The sequence below is a fragment of the Ahaetulla prasina genome, chromosome 2 (genome assembly GCF_028640845.1).
Source record: "Ahaetulla prasina isolate Xishuangbanna chromosome 2, ASM2864084v1, whole genome shotgun sequence".
Lineage (NCBI taxonomy): Eukaryota > Metazoa > Chordata > Lepidosauria > Squamata > Colubridae > Ahaetulla > Ahaetulla prasina.
Window position 1 is genome coordinate 197974928 of NC_080540.1, and position 19850 is coordinate 197994777.

At 38.0% G+C, this 19850-nt stretch overlaps 1 long non-coding RNA gene across 1 annotated transcript; it reads left to right on the top strand.

Moving 5' to 3' along the window:
• The first annotated feature begins 229 nt into the window (after positions 1–229).
• LOC131191646 (uncharacterized) lies at positions 230–16888 on the top strand. The gene is made up of 3 exons (XR_009153549.1): positions 230–564; positions 12111–12189; positions 16454–16888. It is a non-coding gene; the product is annotated as an uncharacterized LOC131191646 (long non-coding RNA).
• The last annotated feature ends 2962 nt before the right edge of the window (positions 16889–19850 follow it).

Sequence of the window (19850 nt, forward strand, 5' to 3'; positions counted from 1 at the left end):
TATCGTTCTGCAATCTTTATTTTGGCGCGCTCGAATGAGACTGTGTGCGTATGTTTTGATTTTTAGTTAGACCCACTAAGTAAAAAAAGAAAATAAAAAATTGTCCATCCTGCTGAGACCGTTCACAACGATTTGTACGTGGCTGGGGATGATGGGTGTTGCAGCCGGACACATCTGGAGGCCCCATGCTGGGGAAGGCATATCTGCAGGAGGGATCCCGTGTCCTCTCCCCCTCCACCCCGCGCGGGAGCGCCTCTGTGCCCGAGGAGAAGCAGCCAGACCCTTCTCCCGATTCCTCCCGGGGATTAACTCGCCTTGCAATCACAGCGGGCGGAGGGAAGAGGAAATCGCTTTCATCAAAGATACGTGACTAAGGCCCGCTAGCTTCTTTCGGCTGACTGGCAGCCCGCCCGAAGCAACAATTTGAACGTAAGGAACGCAGCAGGAGCTTGAAGCGGAGAGCGCACCAACTTCGGACTAATCTGTCCGAGTCTCCCTTTGCAATCCTGCATCTCCTTGTCCAGCCGCCTTCTGCAAAACCATGGGCGACGACTACGAGTTCGAGTAAGTGGACGTTGCGACCGAGGCAGATCTAGTGAGGAGTAAACTTAGATAGTGGGCTCGGTTTTCCGTTAGTGGAAAAAGCTGGGACGGAAGACCACGCCGCGAGTTGCAGCCGGTCCTTTCCAATCTGCTTCTTTGTATCTCTTGGGTGGAGTTCGCGCGGCCCGGACATTGAAGGCTTGGGGGGAGGCTTCACTCTGCTGTCGGGTTCGGGGCTGAGCGGGGTGGGCAGCGCTTTAAGGCCACTTGTGCAGCTGAAGCAAGAAACGCCTCATCCCCACGGCCTCCCCTCCCGGTTAAAGAACGAAGTTGAGGGAGTGGGGAGGTTAGAGAGAAAAGCGAGGGGGGAAAAATTATCGCCTCCCAAATCTCCAAAGGATGCGGAGTTGAGATCTGGCTAAATGGTCAGCGCGCCATTACCAAATAAAAGCGGAGGGGAGGATATTCACTCCTGTTGCTTCTCTCTCTGCCTCTCTCTTTCCCCACCCACCCTTTGCGTGTAATTGAAACAAGTTAGGGGAGGGGGGGAGAGCCTTTTAACTCTTTCCTAGGTTTCTCCCTAATGGAGGGAACAGGTTTTTTTTTAAGGAAAGATGGAGAAGGGCTGTCAGAAAGAGACTTGGAGTTTTCTCCCACTATCAAAATGCAGCACTCTCTAGTGTGATATTCGATGCGCTGCTCCTGCCTCTATTTGAAGTCAGGCCAAGTCTTTTGACTATCGTCCAGGAAAACCCTAGGCTTGGGCCTTCCCTTGGCCCATGAATATGCTCTGGCACACCTGTTTTTTTTTTCTTTCTCTGCTGGGCCTCTTGACTGCCTTAATTCCATTCTTAGCCCATGATGAGACAGGCTAAAATTTAGCCATACCAGGGTTAAAACAGTGTTTCCCCCACTGAGAGCATATGCACCAAGACAAATTCCTTGTGTGTCCAGTTACACTTGGCCAATAAAAAATTCTATTCTATTCTATTCTATTAGTCTGGCTCCTGATACAATCCAAGAGATCCTATTTAAAAGCCTAAAACCGAAGATTTACAGAAGACTAATTTTTAGAAGAAAGAGTTTGAAAAACAAGTTACCCAATTAGCAAAACCCAGATAATTTAAAGATAATAGGATATGCATAGCACCAATTCATTGAAGACCAGGAAAATTATTTCATAATTATAATTATGAAAGAAGGATACAAGTAGTTCTGAAGTTACAACCACAATTGTGCTCAACATTTATGTTCCTAAGTGAAACATTTAAGTGGGTTTTATAACGGGTGAAATCCAGCAGGTTCTGACAGGTTCTGGAGAAATTTTGAACACGTGGCCACGGGGATGCTGCAATCATCACAAATGTGAAAAATGGATTCCATCTTGGAAAAGTCAATTTTCATCTTGGATTCCATCTTGGAAAAGTCAATTCCTATTCTAAAATGATGGCCTCAAATAGGGAAGGATCGACTAGTTCAAGCTGCAATGGAAATGGATCACTTAGTTGATTTCATTGTGCTGTTGCTGCCATGGACAGTGGAGTAAGGGTTTTATTATGGGTTTTATTATGCAATTAAAAAAAAAAATGTTGTAAGCCTCCCAGGATCACCTATTGTAAGTTGGGCAGCTATATACATTTTCTTAATAAAATAAAATACACATATTTCTCCCACACACCGCTGTACACACATACACGGACAACCTCTCACACATAACTGAATATATAGAAAACATCTTTAATGGAAGAAATGGGTAACTGCCAAAATGCCTCTTTTCTCCCTGAGAATCAAATTAAAAAGCCTTCTGGTATTATTAGCATTGTCAGTGAAAATGAAACTGTTATGTTGAAGAGGAATGTTCAGTTTCTGTTCAGGTAGGACTGAGGAAGTTTGAGAGGCTAGGAAACAAGTCATGAGCCTTTCAGCTGTATTGCCAAATTCTAAAGAATATGTTTGTTCTACACTGAGAAGTAGCTCTGTGCCACTCTTAGTCATAGATACCATCCAATGCAAATCATCTCCTTTTGATTGCTCTGCCATTGTATCTTGCTGAAAGCTTCATGGTGTCACTTACATAATAAATGCCATTTCTGCGCCTTGAAATAAGTATGTGAATACTCCAAATAATATACCAGTTATAAGTCTTTGTTTGATTGGCGTAGAGTGTGATGCCAGAGGCCACTTTCGTCGGTGGGAGAGGTCATTGTACCTCATTGGGCAGCTACTGCCCGCCTTAAGCTGGGCAGCCCCCAGCCAGTAAGGTGCTGCCTCGCCACGGTCTTCTAACCTCACAGGGTGCGTGGGATTTAGGGTCAAAGCCGACAAGCAGATCGATAACTTTGCACCATGCAATAAACATAAGAAAACTTTAGCCCTAAAGTTGGGCACCTGGAATGTTTATCCTTGGCGATTTTAATGCCAGAGTCGGAACTGATTATAGTTCTTGGCCCACTTGTTTAGGTCAGTTCGGCATCGAGAAGATGAATGAAAATGGCCAATGCCTGCTGGAGTTTTGCTGCTACTATGGTTTTTGCGTTAGCTATGCATACTTTAAAACAAAGCCTCAACACAAAGTCTCTTGGAGACATCCAAGATCGAAGCATTGTCACCAGCTTGACTTGATTCTTACCAGGCCCTCAAACTTCCCCAATATTACAATCACACGCAGCTATCAGGGTGCTGATTGCGATACAGATCACTCCTTGGTGTGCAGCAGAATTAAACTGCAAACAAAGAGATTGCATCAAGAAGGAAGGAAGACCACGAATCAACATCAACAAGACCCGCAATCAGGGCAAAGTGGAGGAATTTCAGGCCCGACTGAAGTAAATGCATCTGAGCAATGGGAATATTTCAAGAATGCTGTTTATAACACCACCTTGTCAATATTTGGTAAGGAGACCAGAAAGACAGCAGATTGGTTTGAAGCCCATTCGAAGGAATTGATGCCCGCCATCGAGGAAAAAAGGAGAGCTCTAATTGCATATAAAGACTGTCCCAGTGAGCGCAACCTACAGGTTCCAACAGACCGCCTGGAAATGTGCTAACGATTATTGGCTGCAAGATCCAGATAGCAACTGACACAGGCAACATCAAGGGGATGTATGATGGCATCAAGCAGGCCTTAGGTCCAACACAGAAGAAATCTGCCCCTCTGAAGTCTGCTACAGGTGTGGTTATCCAGGACCGAGCACAGCAAGATGGCACACTGGGTGCAGCACTACTCTGAGCTATATTTCAGAGAAAGTGTGGTAACTGAAGATGCATTAAATAACATCAAATACCTGACTGTCTTGGAGGAGTTTGACAGTGGACCAACTTTAGAAGAACTAAATGCAGCCCTGGACTCCCTTGCCTCTGGCAAGGCATCCGGGAAAAATAACATCCCTGCCAAAGTTCTGAAGCATTGCAAAGAGAACATCCTCACTGAACTGCATGAAATCTTCTGTCTTTGTTGGAGGGAAGGTGGAGTACCACAAGACATGAAGGATGCAAATATCGTCACACTGTACAAAGGTAACAGGGGTGACTGTAACAACTACCAAGGCATCTCTCTTCTTAGTGTTGTAGGAAAGCTGCTTCCCCATGTCGTACTGAAGAGGCTCCGGGTACTTGCAGAGAGAGTTGATCCAAAATCACAGTGTAGCTTTCGAGCCAACAGGTCCACTACTGACATGGTATTTTCCCTTAAATAATTGCAGGAGAAATGCAGGGAACAAAGACAGCCATTTTTCGTAGCCTTCATAGATCTTACGAAGGCTTTCGACTTGGTTAGCAGGGACGGCCTTTATAAAATTCTCCCCAAGATTGGATGTCCACCTCAGCTCCTCAACATCATCAGCTCCTTTCATGATGAAATGAAGGGCACTGTAGTTTTTGATGGCTTAACATCAGATTCCTTTGATATATAGCAGAACCCCTAAGCATAATCTTTGGAAAAGCCTTCATGACCGGTTCCCTTCCCAAACTTTGGTCACTAGTCACGGTCATCCCTGTCTTCAATAATAATAATAATAATAATAATAATAATAATGTTTTAATTTGTATACCGCCCTTCTCCCGAAGGACTCAGGGCGGTGAACAGGCAAATAAAATACAAACAGAAACATACACCATACTTAAAACAACCCTTAAAAAACTGATTCAAATTTGCCAGAAAATTTAAAATAACATTACACCCCATAAAAATTACAGAAATTTAAAACCCACAATTAAAATTTAAAATTTAGAATTTAAAATCAGGCCAGTCCAGCCAAACGGAATAAATAGGTTTTAAGTTCGCGGCGAAAGGTCCCAAGGTCAGGTAGTTGTCGAAGCCTGGGGGGAAGCTCGTTCCACAGGGTAGGAGCCCCCACAGAGAAGGCCCTCCCCCTGGGGGCCGCCAGTCGACATTGTTTGGCTGACGGCACCCTGAGGAGTCCCTCTCTGTGGGAACGCACCGGATGCTGGGAGATAGAGGCTGGCAGTAGACGGTCCCGTAAGTAGCCTGGTCCTAAGCCATGGAGCGCTTTAAAGATGGTAACCAATACCTTGAAGCGCACCCGGAAAACAACAGGGAGCCAGTGCAGTCTGTGCAGGATAGGTGTTACGTGGGAGCTTCGAACCGCTCCCTCAATAACCCGCGCAGCCGCATTCTGGACTAGCTGAAGTCTCCGGGTGCTCTTCAAGGGGAGCCTCATGTAGAGAGCATTGCAGTAGTCCAGACGAGAGGTAACGAGAGCATGAGTGACCATGCATAGGGCATCCCGGTCCAGGAAGGGACGCAACTGGTGGATCAGGCGAACCTGATAAAAAGCTCTCCTGGAGACGGTCGTCAAATGATCTTCAAAGGACAACCGACCATCCAGGAGCACGCCCAAGTTGCGTACCTTCTCCATCGGGGCAACGACTCCCCCCCGAAAAAGGAGACTCCAGCTTAGTTGAAAATTACAGACCTATGCAGTGTCACCTGTAAAGTTAGGGAATCTATCATCAACCAATCCATTACCCTCCATCTAGAAACAAACAATCTACTCTCAAATAAACAATTTGGATTCAGAAAAAAACAATCATGTAACTTACAACTTCTTCACTGCAAAAACATGTGGACTACAAATCTTGATCAAGGCAAAACAATAGATGCAATTTACATAGACTTCTGTAAAGCATTTGACTCAGTGGTACATGACAAACTTCTCCTAAAACTAAAATCCTACGGCATCTCCGGACCCCTCCACAACTGGATAACAGTGTTCCTGTCAAACAGACAACAAGTGGTCAAAATAGGCAGTGCCCTATCAAATCCTGTTCCTGTCAATAGCAACGTTCCCCAAGGCAGTGTTCTTGGACCAACACTCTTTATATTATACATTAATGATCTCTGTGACCATATTCAAAGTAATTGTGTTCTCTTCGCTGACGATGTTAAACTATTCAATACTACCAACAATACAGCTACCCTTCAAAAAGACCTTGACTTTGTGTCACAGTGGTCAAAAACTTGGCAACTCCAAATCTCAACCAGCAAATGCTCTGTCTTACACATTGGAAAAAAGAATCTAAACACTAAATACAAACTCGATGGATATTATCTTACAGATGACCCCAACCCTATTAAAGACCTTGGAGTTTTCATATCCAATGATCTAAGTGCCAAAGCCCACTGCCACTACATCGCAAAAAAGGCTTTAAGAGTTGTAAACCTAATGTTACGTAGCTTCTTCTCCAGAAACACTACACTGCTAACCAGAGCTTATAAAACATTTGCTAGACCAATTCTTGAATACAGCTCGCCTGTCTGGAACCCATACCACATTTTGGACATCAATACAATTGAACGTATCCAGAAATATTTTACAAGAAGAGTTCTCCACTCCTCTGAATACAACAAAATACCTTATGTCACCAGACTTAAAATCTTAAATTTAGAAAACTTAGAACTCCGCCGCCTTTGATAGGACCTGTGTTTAACTCATAGAATCATCTATTGCAATGTCCTTCCTGTTGAAGACTACTTCAGCTTCAATCATAACAATACAAGAGTAAACAATAGATTTAAACTCAATGTTAACCATTTAAATCTTGATTGCAGAAAATATGACTTCTGTAACAGAGTTATTAGTGCTTGGAACACACTACCTGACTCTGTGGTCTCTTCTCAAAACCCCCAAAGCTTTAACCAAAAACTGTCTACTATTGACCTCACCCCATTCCTAAGAGGTCTATAAGGGGCATGCATAAGAGCACAAACGTTCCTACCATTCCTGTCCTATTGTTTCCTTTCATTATATCCAATTAATATAGTTATCACATACTTATGCTCATATATATGCTTATATATTATATAGTTATTTTCATGCTTATGCTTATATATACTGTTGTGACAAATAAAATAAATAATAAATAAAAGAAATATTCGAAGTGGAGTGAAGCAGGGCTGTGTCCTCCTGCCAACTTTATTCGGGACCTTTTTTGCCATCATGCTTAAACATGATTTTGGAACTGCAACAGTGGGTATTTTGAGAGATATCTTTAATCTCTCTAGATTGAGAGCAAAGTCTAAAGTCCAGCTGAAATGCTTACGGGATTTCCTCTTCGCTGACGATGCTGCCGTCACTGCTCACTCTGCTGAAGACCTTCAACAAATTATGGACAGTTTTAGCAAGGCCTGCCAAGACTGAAAATCAGCCTGAAAAAACACAAGTCATGGGTCAGGACGTGGATTCACTTCCCCATATTACAATCTCTGCAGAAGAACTGGAGGTCGTCCATGACTTTGTGTACTTCGGCTCAACTATCTCTGACACTCTTTCTTTAGATACTGAGCTGAATAAATGTATTGGTAAAGCGGCCACCACATTTTCCAGACTTACAAAGAGAGTATGGTTTAATAAGAAGCTGACGGAACATACAAAGATCCAGGTCTATAGAGCCTGCGTCCTGAGCACACTCTTGTACTGCAGTGAATCTTGGACCCTTTATGCACGGCTGGAGAGAAAGTTGAACACCTTTCATATGCGCTGTCTCTGACGTATTTTTGGCAGGACAAAGTTCCAAATAGCGCAGTCTTGGAATGTGCTGAAATTTCTAGCATGTATATACTATTGAAACAGCGACGTCTACGCTGACTTGGGCATGTCATGTGAATGGCTGATGGTCAGATTCTGAAAGATCTCCTGTATGGAGAATTAGTGCAGGGGAAGTGTTGTGTCTCGCCTGCTTTCACCGCAGCCGGGGCCTTCTTATCTGTTTCCGAACGCTGAGGAATGTCCTAGTATGCCTCCCGGCCCCAGCCTTGGCTCCATGCCCAGACAGGCTGAGGAGGAAGAAGTACCTCCAGCCCCCAGCTCTGGCTCCATGCCCAGGCAAACGGAGCAACTAGACCCCTCCCCCTTCCCCACAGCATGTGAGCCTGAGGAAGGTCAATTACCAACAGCTGCCGACTGGAGTGACCCTCGCTTCAGAAGAATTGATAGGCGGCGGCGACAGAAGGAAGGGAGGGACAGACCTGGATAAGTGCTGAGTCATGGAGCCACACCCCATGGCCTATATAAAGGATCTGCTTTCTGGCATTCTCTGAGTCAGGCAAAGTCTAACATATCTTGCTGAAGTCACTTTCTGGTCTCCTGCCTGCCTTTAGGACTTTGCTAGGACTTTGGCAGAGCTGCAGAGGCATGCCTGATTCGGATTTCCCTGACCCGGTCGTCAGCGGAGGAGTGGGACACGACAGGAAGTGCCTCAGAGGGAGACCACAATTGCGATATAAGGATATCTGCAAGAGGGACCTAAAGGCCCTGGGAATGGACATTAACAACTGGGAAACCTTGACCTCCGATTGTTCAGCTTGGAGGCTAAAGATGCAGCATGGCCTTCTCCAATTCGAAGAGACATTTGTTCAGCAGGTTGAGGCAAAGAGGCAATCCCGGAACCAGCGAAATCTGGGGGCTGGGCAGGGGACAGAATGTATCTGCCCTCAGCGTGGAAGGGATTGCCACTCTCGAATTGGCCTTTTTAGCCACACTAGATGCTGTTTCCAGAGCACGATACCATAGTCTTTCGAAACTGAAGGATGCCAATAGTTTTACTGGAGCCATAAAGTTTATTTATTTATTTATTTATTTATTTATTTATTTATTTATTTATTTATTTATTTATTTATTTATTTATTTATTTATTTATTTATTTATTTATTTATTTATTTATTTATTTATTTATTTATTTATTTATTTATTTATTTATTTATTTATTTATTTATTTATTTATTTATTTATTTATTTATTTATTTATTTATTTATTTATTTATTTATTTATTTATTTATTTATTTATTTATTTATTTATTTATTTATTTATTTATTTATTTATTTATTTATTTATTTATTTATTTATTTATTTATTTATTTATTTATTTATTTATTTATTTATTTATTTATTTATTTATTTATTTATTTATTTATTTATTTATTTATTTATTTATTTATTTATTTATTTATTTATTTATTTATTTATTTATTTATTTATTTATTTATTTATTTATTTATTTATTTATTTATTTATTTATTTATTTATTTATTTATTTATTTATTTATTTATTTATTTATTTATTTATTTATTTATTTATTTATTTATTTATTTATTTATTTATTTATTTATTTATTTATTTATTTATTTATTTATTTATTTATTTATTTATTTATTTATTTATTTATTTATTTATTTATTTATTTATTTATTTATTTATTTATTTATTTATTTATTTATTTATTTATTTATTTATTTATTTATTTATTTATTTATTTATTTATTTATTTATTTATTTATTTATTTATTTATTTATTTATTTATTTATTTATTTATTTATTTATTTATTTATTTATTTATTTATTTATTTATTTATTTATTTATTTATTTATTTATTTATTTATTTATTTATTTATTTATTTATTTATTTATTTATTTATTTATTTATTTATTTATTTATTTATTTATTTATTTATTTATTTATTTATTTATTTATTTATTTATTTATTTATTTATTTATTTATTTATTTATTTATTTATTTATTTATTTATTTATTTATTTATTTATTTATTTATTTATTTATTTATTTATTTATTTATTTATTTATTTATTTATTTATTTATTTATTTATTTATTTATTTATTTATTTATTTATTTATTTATTTATTTATTTATTTATTTATTTATTTATTTATTTATTTATTTATTTATTTATTTATTTATTTATTTATTTATTTATTTATTTATTTATTTATTTATTTATTTATTTATTTATTTATTTATTTATTTATTTATTTATTTATTTATTTATTTATTTATTTATTTATTTATTTATTTATTTATTTATTTATTTATTTATTTATTTATTTATTTATTTATTTATTTATTTATTTATTTATTTATTTATTTATTTATTTATTTATTTATTTATTTATTTATTTATTTATTTATTTAGAGCGCACGGGTCGGTGAGAGGTATTCGGTAGCAGTAGGCGGTCCCGTAAATAACCCGGCCCAATGCCATGGGCGCTTTAAAGGTGGTCACCAAAACCTTGAAGCGCACCGGAAGGCCACAGGTAGCCAGTGCAGTCTGCGCAGGATGGGTGTTATGCGGAGCCACGAGGGCTCCATCTATCACCAGCGCAGCCGCATTCTGGACTAACTGCAGCCTCCGGATGCCCTTCAAGGGAGCCCCATGTAGAGCATTGCAGTAATCCAGGCGGGGCGTCACGAGTGCGTGGTGACCGTGCATAGGGCATCCCGGTCCAGAAAGGCGCAACTGGCGTACCAGGCGAACCTGCAGTAATTCACTTAATAACCATGGCAAGGGTCATAAACTGGTGCAACTCACAACAACCACCTTAGTTAGCAACAGAAATTCCCAACTATGGTAATAAGTCAAGGATTACCTGTAGCTTCTCATCATCTCTAAATATAAGGGAATCCAGATATAACCATTTTCCTCTTTTAACTCTGAAATTGATCAAAGAAACCAACTTGATCAATCTTCCCTGAATGCTTAAGGATGTTACTTTTTAATCCCTTCAGAAAGAGCCCCAAGTTAGTTTTATGTTCATTTTTGTAGCCATAGGTCTTATAAAACTTTTAACAGATTTAAAGTTTAAAACAACAGATTTAATATATCCAATGAATAACTTTTGTCCTTTTGTTTATCCCTTCTAGAAAATCATTCCAGACCTTAGCAAAAATCTTTTGTATAGCTTTTCATCCATTTCCTGAGAGTTGTTCACCAGCTTTAGGGAATAAATCAAATCCATTTGTATATCTATATGTTTCTCCAGATATCACAGTTAAATCCCCAAATCCACAGTTAAATTCAAAGCAATTTCAAAATTATCAGCTGCAGCTTCTTCTTGATCTGTAACTTTATTACAACATGCTCGGTCCAGTTTATTGAGATTATCTGGTGGTGGTTGTTTTTTTTACAACAGATTGGCCAAAAATATACAGTCAGGTATAGAAATCTGCTCCATTCTTTATCCTGTGGCTCCCTCTAGTGTGCAGCCTTCAAGGTCTCCTCGTATCATAAAAATCCCAAAACAGACATTTTCTCATTTGTGAGATAATTATTTCTAATTAGTGTAAATCAAAGCTATAAAGGAAGTCCTCAACTTACAACAGTTCATTTAATGACCGTTCAAAGTTACAACGGCACTGAAAAAAGTGACTTATGACCATTTTTCAAAGTTATAACCGTTGCAGCATTCCCATGGCCAGGAAAATCAAAATTCAGATGCTTGGCAACTGTAAGGTGGTTAGAGTGTCCCGGGGTCATGTGATCATCTTTTGCAACCTTCTGACAAGCAAAGTCAATGAGGAAGCCAGATTCATTTAACAACCGTGTTAGTAGCTTAACAAATGCAGCGATTCACTTAATGACTGTGACAAGAAAGGTCGTAAAATGGGGCAAAATTTGCTTAACTGTTTCATTTAGCAACATAAATTTGTGGCCGTATGTCAAGGACTACCTGTACTTCCAAACAATCTGGACCCTTAATCCATTGTAACTTTTGAAATCTATATTTTGAGTACCCTTTTGCTGTATATTTCTTCATATATTTCAAAATCTAACTTGCATTGTTTTCCGCTAAGGAGGAAGAGACTTGATGAATACAGGAAAATCTTGTTGATCTGAAGAGTCTTAAACTCTCCAACAATAATAAAAAAAGGAAATCCAAACGTTGATTAAGAATCGAGGCTCAATCAAGGTTAATGTCCATAAAAGGTGGTGTTGCAGGATTGACCTTGGTGGAATCCTCTGAGTAGGCCCTGGTTCTGGTCTTTTGGAGAATTTGGCCCTTGACACGAAACCTGTTTCAGGTCTCGAATTAAAGGAACTTGCATGCCCTTTTGTCAGTGGCTGAATATTTCTTAAGCTTTTGTTCTGGAATGTTATCGTTACTATATATCTACTTCATCTAAATAAGGTAAAAATAAAAATAAAATAAAATGTAAATTAAAATCTGGGATCGCTTATGTATGAAAGGCAGTTTGTAAATGAAACATACAGATAAAAATCTTGTATTTTTCATCATGTTTCTTTAACAGCTACACTTTCCAAGAAAATGATACTTGTAAAAATTCAATTGAAGTGGAGGTTTTTCTACATTTTTCGCTGATTCCATCAGTAAGTAGACCAATAATCTGACAACTATTGATTACTTGGATTCTCCTAATTGATGAGTGCGCCATAAAATTCATTTTAGGAAGCCCTTTTAGATGGATTTCCAAAGCTGGCAGACTCTGGATGCATAATCCAGATGCAATTCTCAATATTTTTGCACTTTTGGATGATCTCTGGCGGGAGCGGGATGGGGGTAGTGCATTCATCCTTGCTCTATTTGACCTCTCGGCGGCTTTCGATACCATCGACCATGGTATTCTCCTGGAGCGGCTTCGGGGATATGAGTGGGAGGCCTTGTGCTATCCTGGTTCACTTCCTACCTCTGCAGCCGCTCTCAGTCTGTGCTGATAGGAGGGGAGAGATCCAGCCCTCACCCACTGCTATGTGGGGTGATACAGGGCTCGGTACTCTCTCCATTCCTGTTCAACATTTATATGAAGCCACTGGGTGAGATCATCCATCACCATGGACTGAGGTATCACCAATATGCTGATGATACTCAGCTGTATATCTCAGCCTGTGGTGAGTTAAGTGATGCCGTGTCCTCCCTCTGACAGTGCCTGGAGGCTGTTAGGGGTTGGATGGGGAGCAATGGGATGAAACTAAACCCTGGCAAGATTGAGTGGCTCTGGGTTTGGGGTTCGTTGGCTCAAGGAGAATTGCCATCTTTGGTCTTGGATGGGGTGGCACTACCCCAAACAGACCGTGTGCGTAATCTGCGGGGTCTCCTGGACTCATGACTCCTGCTCAAAGAGCAGGTGACAGTCGTGGCCAGGAGGGCCTTTGTACAACTGCGAGTTCTGTGCCAGTTACGCCCTTTCCTGGACCGGCAATCCCTACTCACAGTCACTCATGGCTCAGTCATTTCCCGTCTTGACTATTGTAATGTGCTCTTCATGGGGCTGGCCTTGAAGAGCATCCAGAAGCTCCAGTTGGTGCCAAATGTAGCGGCCCACACGGTTTTGTGCAGACCCCGGTGTGCACATATATCACCTCTCCTGCGGGAGCTGCATTGGCTGCTGATTTGCTTCCAGGTGCTGGTCGTCACCTATAAAGCCCTTTATGGCTTGGGACCAGGTTATCTGAGGGACTGCCGGTCACATCTACCTAACCCATTGGAGTGGAGAGGCAGGGAATGTTGCGGGTCCCATCCCCGAGAGATACCTGGTCGATATCTCTCTGAAGGGCTGGTAAAAAAGGGTCTTCTCCATGGTTGCTCCCTCTCTCTGGAGCATTATTCCCCCAGAGATTAGAATGGTCCCCACTCTAATTCTCTTCCAGAAGGCGCTGAAGACCTGATTCTGTCAGTGGGCTTGAGGAACCCAGTGCAGGATGGAGCCCATTAAATGGCTCATATGATCGGCTGTCACTGGGGCGGGAGGTGGGCTGTCAGGGGTGATTTTATTACATTAATGTATTTGATTCTTTATGATTTTACTGTTGGTTTTTTTGTAAACTTTTTATATTTTTTAGACACAGACAATACAAAAAATATCTTTTATGAAAAAAATATCTGCTAGGTACATGTCAAATCAAATTTGTTATTTTCCAACCCTCCTTCCATGCCTTCATCAATATATTTTCTCTCATTTTCCCTTTCCTTGTTTACAATCTTCTTAGAAATCTAACTGCCTTTTGCCCCCATCTTTAATCTTTATCTCTAATTATACTTCTTTTTCCCCCTTTTCAAACCCTTTTATTTCCCTTTGATATATGTTCTGTTATATCTTCCAATTAAACATCATCATAAATCATATTTTTGTGTAACAATAACAATTTGTAAATTATTTTGCATCATCCAGAGGAAAGAAATGGGAGAAGAGAACAAGCAAAAATTCAATTTAGAAAATTTTACAGAGTAGTTTTTCCAATATCATTATAACTAAAGATGTATCATAATCTTCAATTAACTTTTCTCATATTAAAATCCACACTCATTGCTTAAGTATTTTCTCCCCCCTTATCTTTTTCTCCTTCCTCCTCTTAAAATTCTTCCATCTTTTTATTTGTCCTGCATTTCCATCCACTCTCCTTTTCTTCCCTTTCCCCATTTTTGTCTTTTCTCCAGTAATCCCTAAATAATCTTTTGACTTTGTATTTTTTCCTCCCTTTTTGCCACTCTTTGCTCTTTTCTTCCTTTCTTCCTTCTTATTTTTGCCCAATCTTATTTGCAATATTTTTCTTTGTAAAGTTCTCATCTTCCTCTTAATAATTTCTTTTTTCTTATTACTAGTCCCAGTGTGACCTTCTAGTTTCTCTATACTATTTGCCTTTTTATTTTCCCCTTCATTATACATCTTATCTTTTCTCTCTTTAAACTCATTTGGATTTTCACCCTTATTTAAAAATTCAGCATCAACATTTTTTCTTTTGTCTTCCAGTCCTCTTTCTTGTTTCATGGTTTCTTTATGTGGTGTAGATTCTGGTGCTGTTCTAGCTTCCTCTGGTTCTTGTTTTCCATATGGTCTTGTAATTATTCCTTTTATTTCTTGTCTGAAAGTCATATGCATTTTTTGATTATTCCCTGTGCCATTCTGTATTTTCAAAATTGTATTTCTTTTTATCATCAAAGTCAAAGACAGATAGCACACAGGGAAAAACCTCCTTTTCGTTTTCTCACCAGTCTTATCTTTTCAGCAGAGGAATTTTCCACAAATGCTAGTCAGTGTAATTTCCCCTTCTGCCTGAGGGTGTCTTTTTAGAATTTACAACCTAATCAACAATTAACAAAAGTATCCATTTTGTTTCTTCTGTTTAAAACTGCCCTTTGTCCAATTCCAGTTTTTTATGTAATCCACTTAGTTCCAAATTACTTCAATTTAAAGTCATTGTCCAAATTTATTTAATTCCAATTTACAGTAGAAGAGGAAGATCAGGGAATTTCCATGTCTTTTCCAAGTATCCCGTCTTCTTCTTCCTTTCTTCCCCTTTCTTGTATTCCAATAATAGGTTTTAAAAGTCCCAAATTTTTCCAACTTTATTTAAAGGGTTTCTTTCTCTCCCGCCCTTTTTTTTGAGAGGTCTCCGCTTTAATTTAAAAGTTTCAGGTTTTCTCAGATCTTAGGGTAGTGTTTCTGTTTCTCTTAATTCTATAATTTTTGTATTCCTTCTTAGTTTAGCCGCTGTTCCACCGCCAATTTTTTTTTCTCAAATATCAAATACAGTATTCATGTGAGTTGGTGTTTGCTCACTCACCCAGCTTTGACACCTTGCTCAAATCACTGTACCTGTTCAAATTTGTTTCTGGTTGCCTCAGTCTTGGTAAAGGGAGGTGCCTCTCCATCTTCACCATCTCTACAGGACGGTTCCAGTCTGAAGACCCCTCAACAGCGGTTTTTCGGCCCGGGGAATTCGCAAAGCTCAGCGGAGCACGCTCTTCCCCGTCCGTCTCGCCGTGACACTTCCGGGTTCTCGGTTTTACTGTTTTTTAAATGTGGTTTTATATATTCTGTAAGCCGCCTTGAGTCGCCATGGGCAAATAGGCAGCAATATAAATCAAATAAATAAATAAATAAATAAATAAATATTCTCATCAAAAAAGATCTAGCTGCAGATGAGGAGAGCTGTTTTTTAATGAATTTCTATGTCTATTTATTTATTTGTATCCCACCTTTATTATTTTTACAAATAAGTCAAGATGGCAAACATATCCAATCCTTTCCCCCTCCTATTTTCCCCACAATGACAACCCTACCAGGTGGGTCGGGCTAAGAAAGGGGGACTGATCCTTTGTCAACCAGCTGGCTTTCATGGCTAAGGTAGGACTTAAACTCATGGCCTTCTACAGTTTAGCCTGATGCCTTAACCAAGCTGGCTCTCACATATGTAAATAGTGGATTGAAGATGGCTGCCTTTGGGACAAGGCAAAACTTGCATTTATCTACATGCTTCAGCGGCCCAAGAAGAAGCTTACAAAGGAGCATTTGGATGCTTGTGTTTACAAATGTGAAAAGCAGAGCTCTCCCACCCTACAGCAGATGCAGGAGAGAAATGATAATTGACTTATCAAAGCCCTTAATTCTCTCTCTATCCAAGACACTAGGCAAGATAATACTTATTCTACTGGGTAGATTTGGGAGGAATTTGCAGAATGAACGCTTGCTCAGAATTCTGACCTAGTTTTGATTTACGTGGCTGGTGAAACATGTATCAATCTCTGAATTGTTGGGTACCTTAATACTTTTTATATTGAAGATTTATTGATGCCTTCATTGTGGTTCATGATAGTTCTTCATAATATTAATCACATTTTTTTCTGATCCTGCAGGTTGTCATCATTTTGATCCTGACCTGTCTTGAAAAGAGAACAAAAAGATTCTGGTTTGATGACAGATATCCCAAATGTCCAAGACGTTGTGGGTTACTGCTGTGAGTTGGACAATACTTGCTGGCCATTCCCGAGTAGCAGTCTGTGACATACATGTTTGGGGACTCGTAGCCTTTTGGGAGCAGAAACTGCAGTTGCCTAAGCTGTCCTTTAGGCCCTTGACATAAAAAATAAAATGATTCAGTCAAATATCTCCAAAGCATATTTATATTTTGTGATGAAAAATAGTTTTAATCATTCCAAAGCAGATAATTTATTTATTTAGCAGGTAAAGGAAAACACTCTCTAAGGCAATTGTTGCCTCTAGTTTTGGTCTGACTCATATCAACCCTAGCCAGATGGGAAACCATCACTGGAACTAGCACATCTGAAGGATCATACTACACATTGCTTGCACCCATCCACAGCACAAAGAAGTGATAGAGACACTTTTTTTCTGCAATGTCCCTGGGTTGTTGCCTTTACTTACCACCAGTTCATCAGATGTAAGAAGAACTCTACTTTTTTTTACTTTTTTTCTTTTTTTTATTTGAAAAGTTTTACAAAAAGAAATAAATGTTCTAATATAAAAAGATCTCGCTGCAGATGAGGATAGCTGTTTTTTAATGAATGTCTATGTCTTATTTATTTATTTGTATCCCACCTTTATTATTTTTACAAATAAGTCAAGATGGCAAACATATCCAATCCTTTCCCCCTCCTATTTTCCCCACAATGACAACTCTACCAGGTGGGTTGGGTTAAGAAAGGGGGACTGATCCTTTGTCAACCAGCTGGCTTTCATGGCTAAGGTAGGACTTAAACTCATGGCCTTCTACTTTTTAGCCTGATGCTTTAACCAAGCTGGCTCTCACATATGTAAGTAGTGGATTGAAGATGGCTGCCTTTGGGACAAGGCAAAACTTGCATTTATCTACATGCTTCAGCGGCCCAAGAAGAAGCTTACAAAGGAGCATTTGGATGCTTGTGTTTACAAATGTAAATAATAATAATAATAATAAAAAAAACTAACATTCATACATTAAATTTTTAAAGTCTAACACAATTATAATCCTTCTCTTTCGCATATCCTGACTTCCTCCTTTAAAATCAAAAATTACGTCCTTCATTCAAAGGCAGTCTATATCTCTTAGTCTGATATCTATTTTGAATATAGTCAATCCATTTCTTCCATTCGTTTAAATATTTTTCTTGAGTATTGTCTTTCAAAAAGGCTGAGATTTTGGCCATCTCCGCCAAATTAGAGACTTTCAATATCCATTCTTCTATTGTGGGTAGTTCTTTTTTCTTCCAGTACTGTCCAATCAGTAATCTTGCTGCTGTTATCAAGTTCAAAATCAATTTAGTATCAGTTACTGTATAATCCATCGTAATCCCTAAAAGGAAAAATTGTGGTTGAAACTTAATCATCTTCTTCAAAACATTCTGCATAATCCACCAAATTTTTATCCAGAAAGACTTAATTTTCTTACAAGTCCACCATACATGAAAATATGTAGCATCATCACAATTACATCTCCAACATTTCGCTTGCATATCTGGATACATACATGATAATTTCTTAGGATCTAAATGCCATCTATAAAACATCTTATAAAAATTTTCCCTTAAATTCTGCGCTTGCGTAAATTTAACATTTCTAACCCAAATTTTTCCCATGTTTCCAACATTATTGGTTCCTGAATATTCTGTGCCCATTTTATCATACAATCCTTTATTAAATCTCTTTCAGAATCTATTTCTATCAACACATTATACAATCTCTTTATATGCCCCTGGGTTTGATTTCTAATTTGTTTAACCAAATTTTCTTCATTTTGAATAATACCAATTTTCTGATCTTCTTTCCATCTAGCCTTTAACTGTCCATATTGAAACCAAGTATAATTCCTCCCTTCTTCTTTTAATGTATACAAAGATTTTAATTGTAAATTTTCCCCCTCATTATATAAAAGATCTTTATAAGTAATCAATTCTTGTTCCTGTTCTATATTTATATTCTCTACTGCGTGCCGAGGACTACCCATATAGGAATTTTATAATTTAACTTATAATAATACTTCTTCCAAACACGCAAAGAGCAATTCTCAACACATGATTCTTAAAAGCTTTATCTACTTTCTTATCATACAATAAATATGCATGCCAACCATATAATAAATCATAACCTTCTATATTCAAAATCCTTTCCTCCGTCAAATTAAACCAATCACTTATTACAGAGAACAACTGCTTCATAATACAGTTTTAAATTAGGCATTTTAATCCTCCTCTTTCCGTGTATCTTGCATTATTTTCATTTTGACTCTTGCTTTTTGCCTTCCCATATAAATTTATTAATTCCAATCTGCCATTCTTCCAAATTTTTATCTTTCTTAATTATTGGTATCATCTGAAACAAGAACAAGAATTTAGGCAAAACATTCATTTTATAGCTGCTATTCTCCCAACAAAGATAATTGTAATTTTTCCAAGTATTCATTTCCTTCTGAATTTTTTCCATAACACATCATAATTATTCTTATACAATTTCACATTTGATGAAGTAAGAAAACTCCTAAATATTTAACCTTTTTTACAATTTCAAATCCTGTTATTTCCTCTAACTTTTCTTTCTGATTCTTAGTCATGTTTTTTATAATCATTTTTTTTATTTTGATTCACTTTAAACCCTGAGACCTTTCCGTATTGATTAATTAATTCCAACAAATATACACTTGAGTTTATAGGATGAGTCAACATGATCTCCAAATCATCTGCAAATGCTCTCACTTTATATTCATGTCTTCTAATTCTAATACCCTCTATCTCCCTAAATTCTCTTATCTTATCCAATAAAGGCTCCAAGGACATAACAAACAATAAAGGTGATAAGGGACACCCCTGCCTCTTTCCTTTCGCAATTTTAAAACCATCTGTCAAATTAGCATTAATTATTATCTTATCTTATCCAATAAGGGCTCCAAGGACATAACAAACAATAAAGGTGATAAGGGACACCCCTGCCTCTTTCCTTTCGCAATTTTAAAACCATCTGTCAAACTAGCATTAATTATTATCTGAGCTGTTTGCTCTCCATAATTTCTTGTAAAACTATTTCCAAATTGCATTTTATCTGCTAATTTAAATAAAAACTCCCAATGCAATCGATCAAAAGCTTTCTCTGCATCCAAAAAAATAAACGCTGCTGGAATTTGATTTTTCTTTTCTAAATATTCTAATAAATTCACTATCTGCCTGACATTATTCCTAATTTGTCTGCCCTTTATAAATCCTGACTGATCAGTATGAATCCTTTGTTGTACAATTTCCATTAAACTATTTGCCATAATTTTCG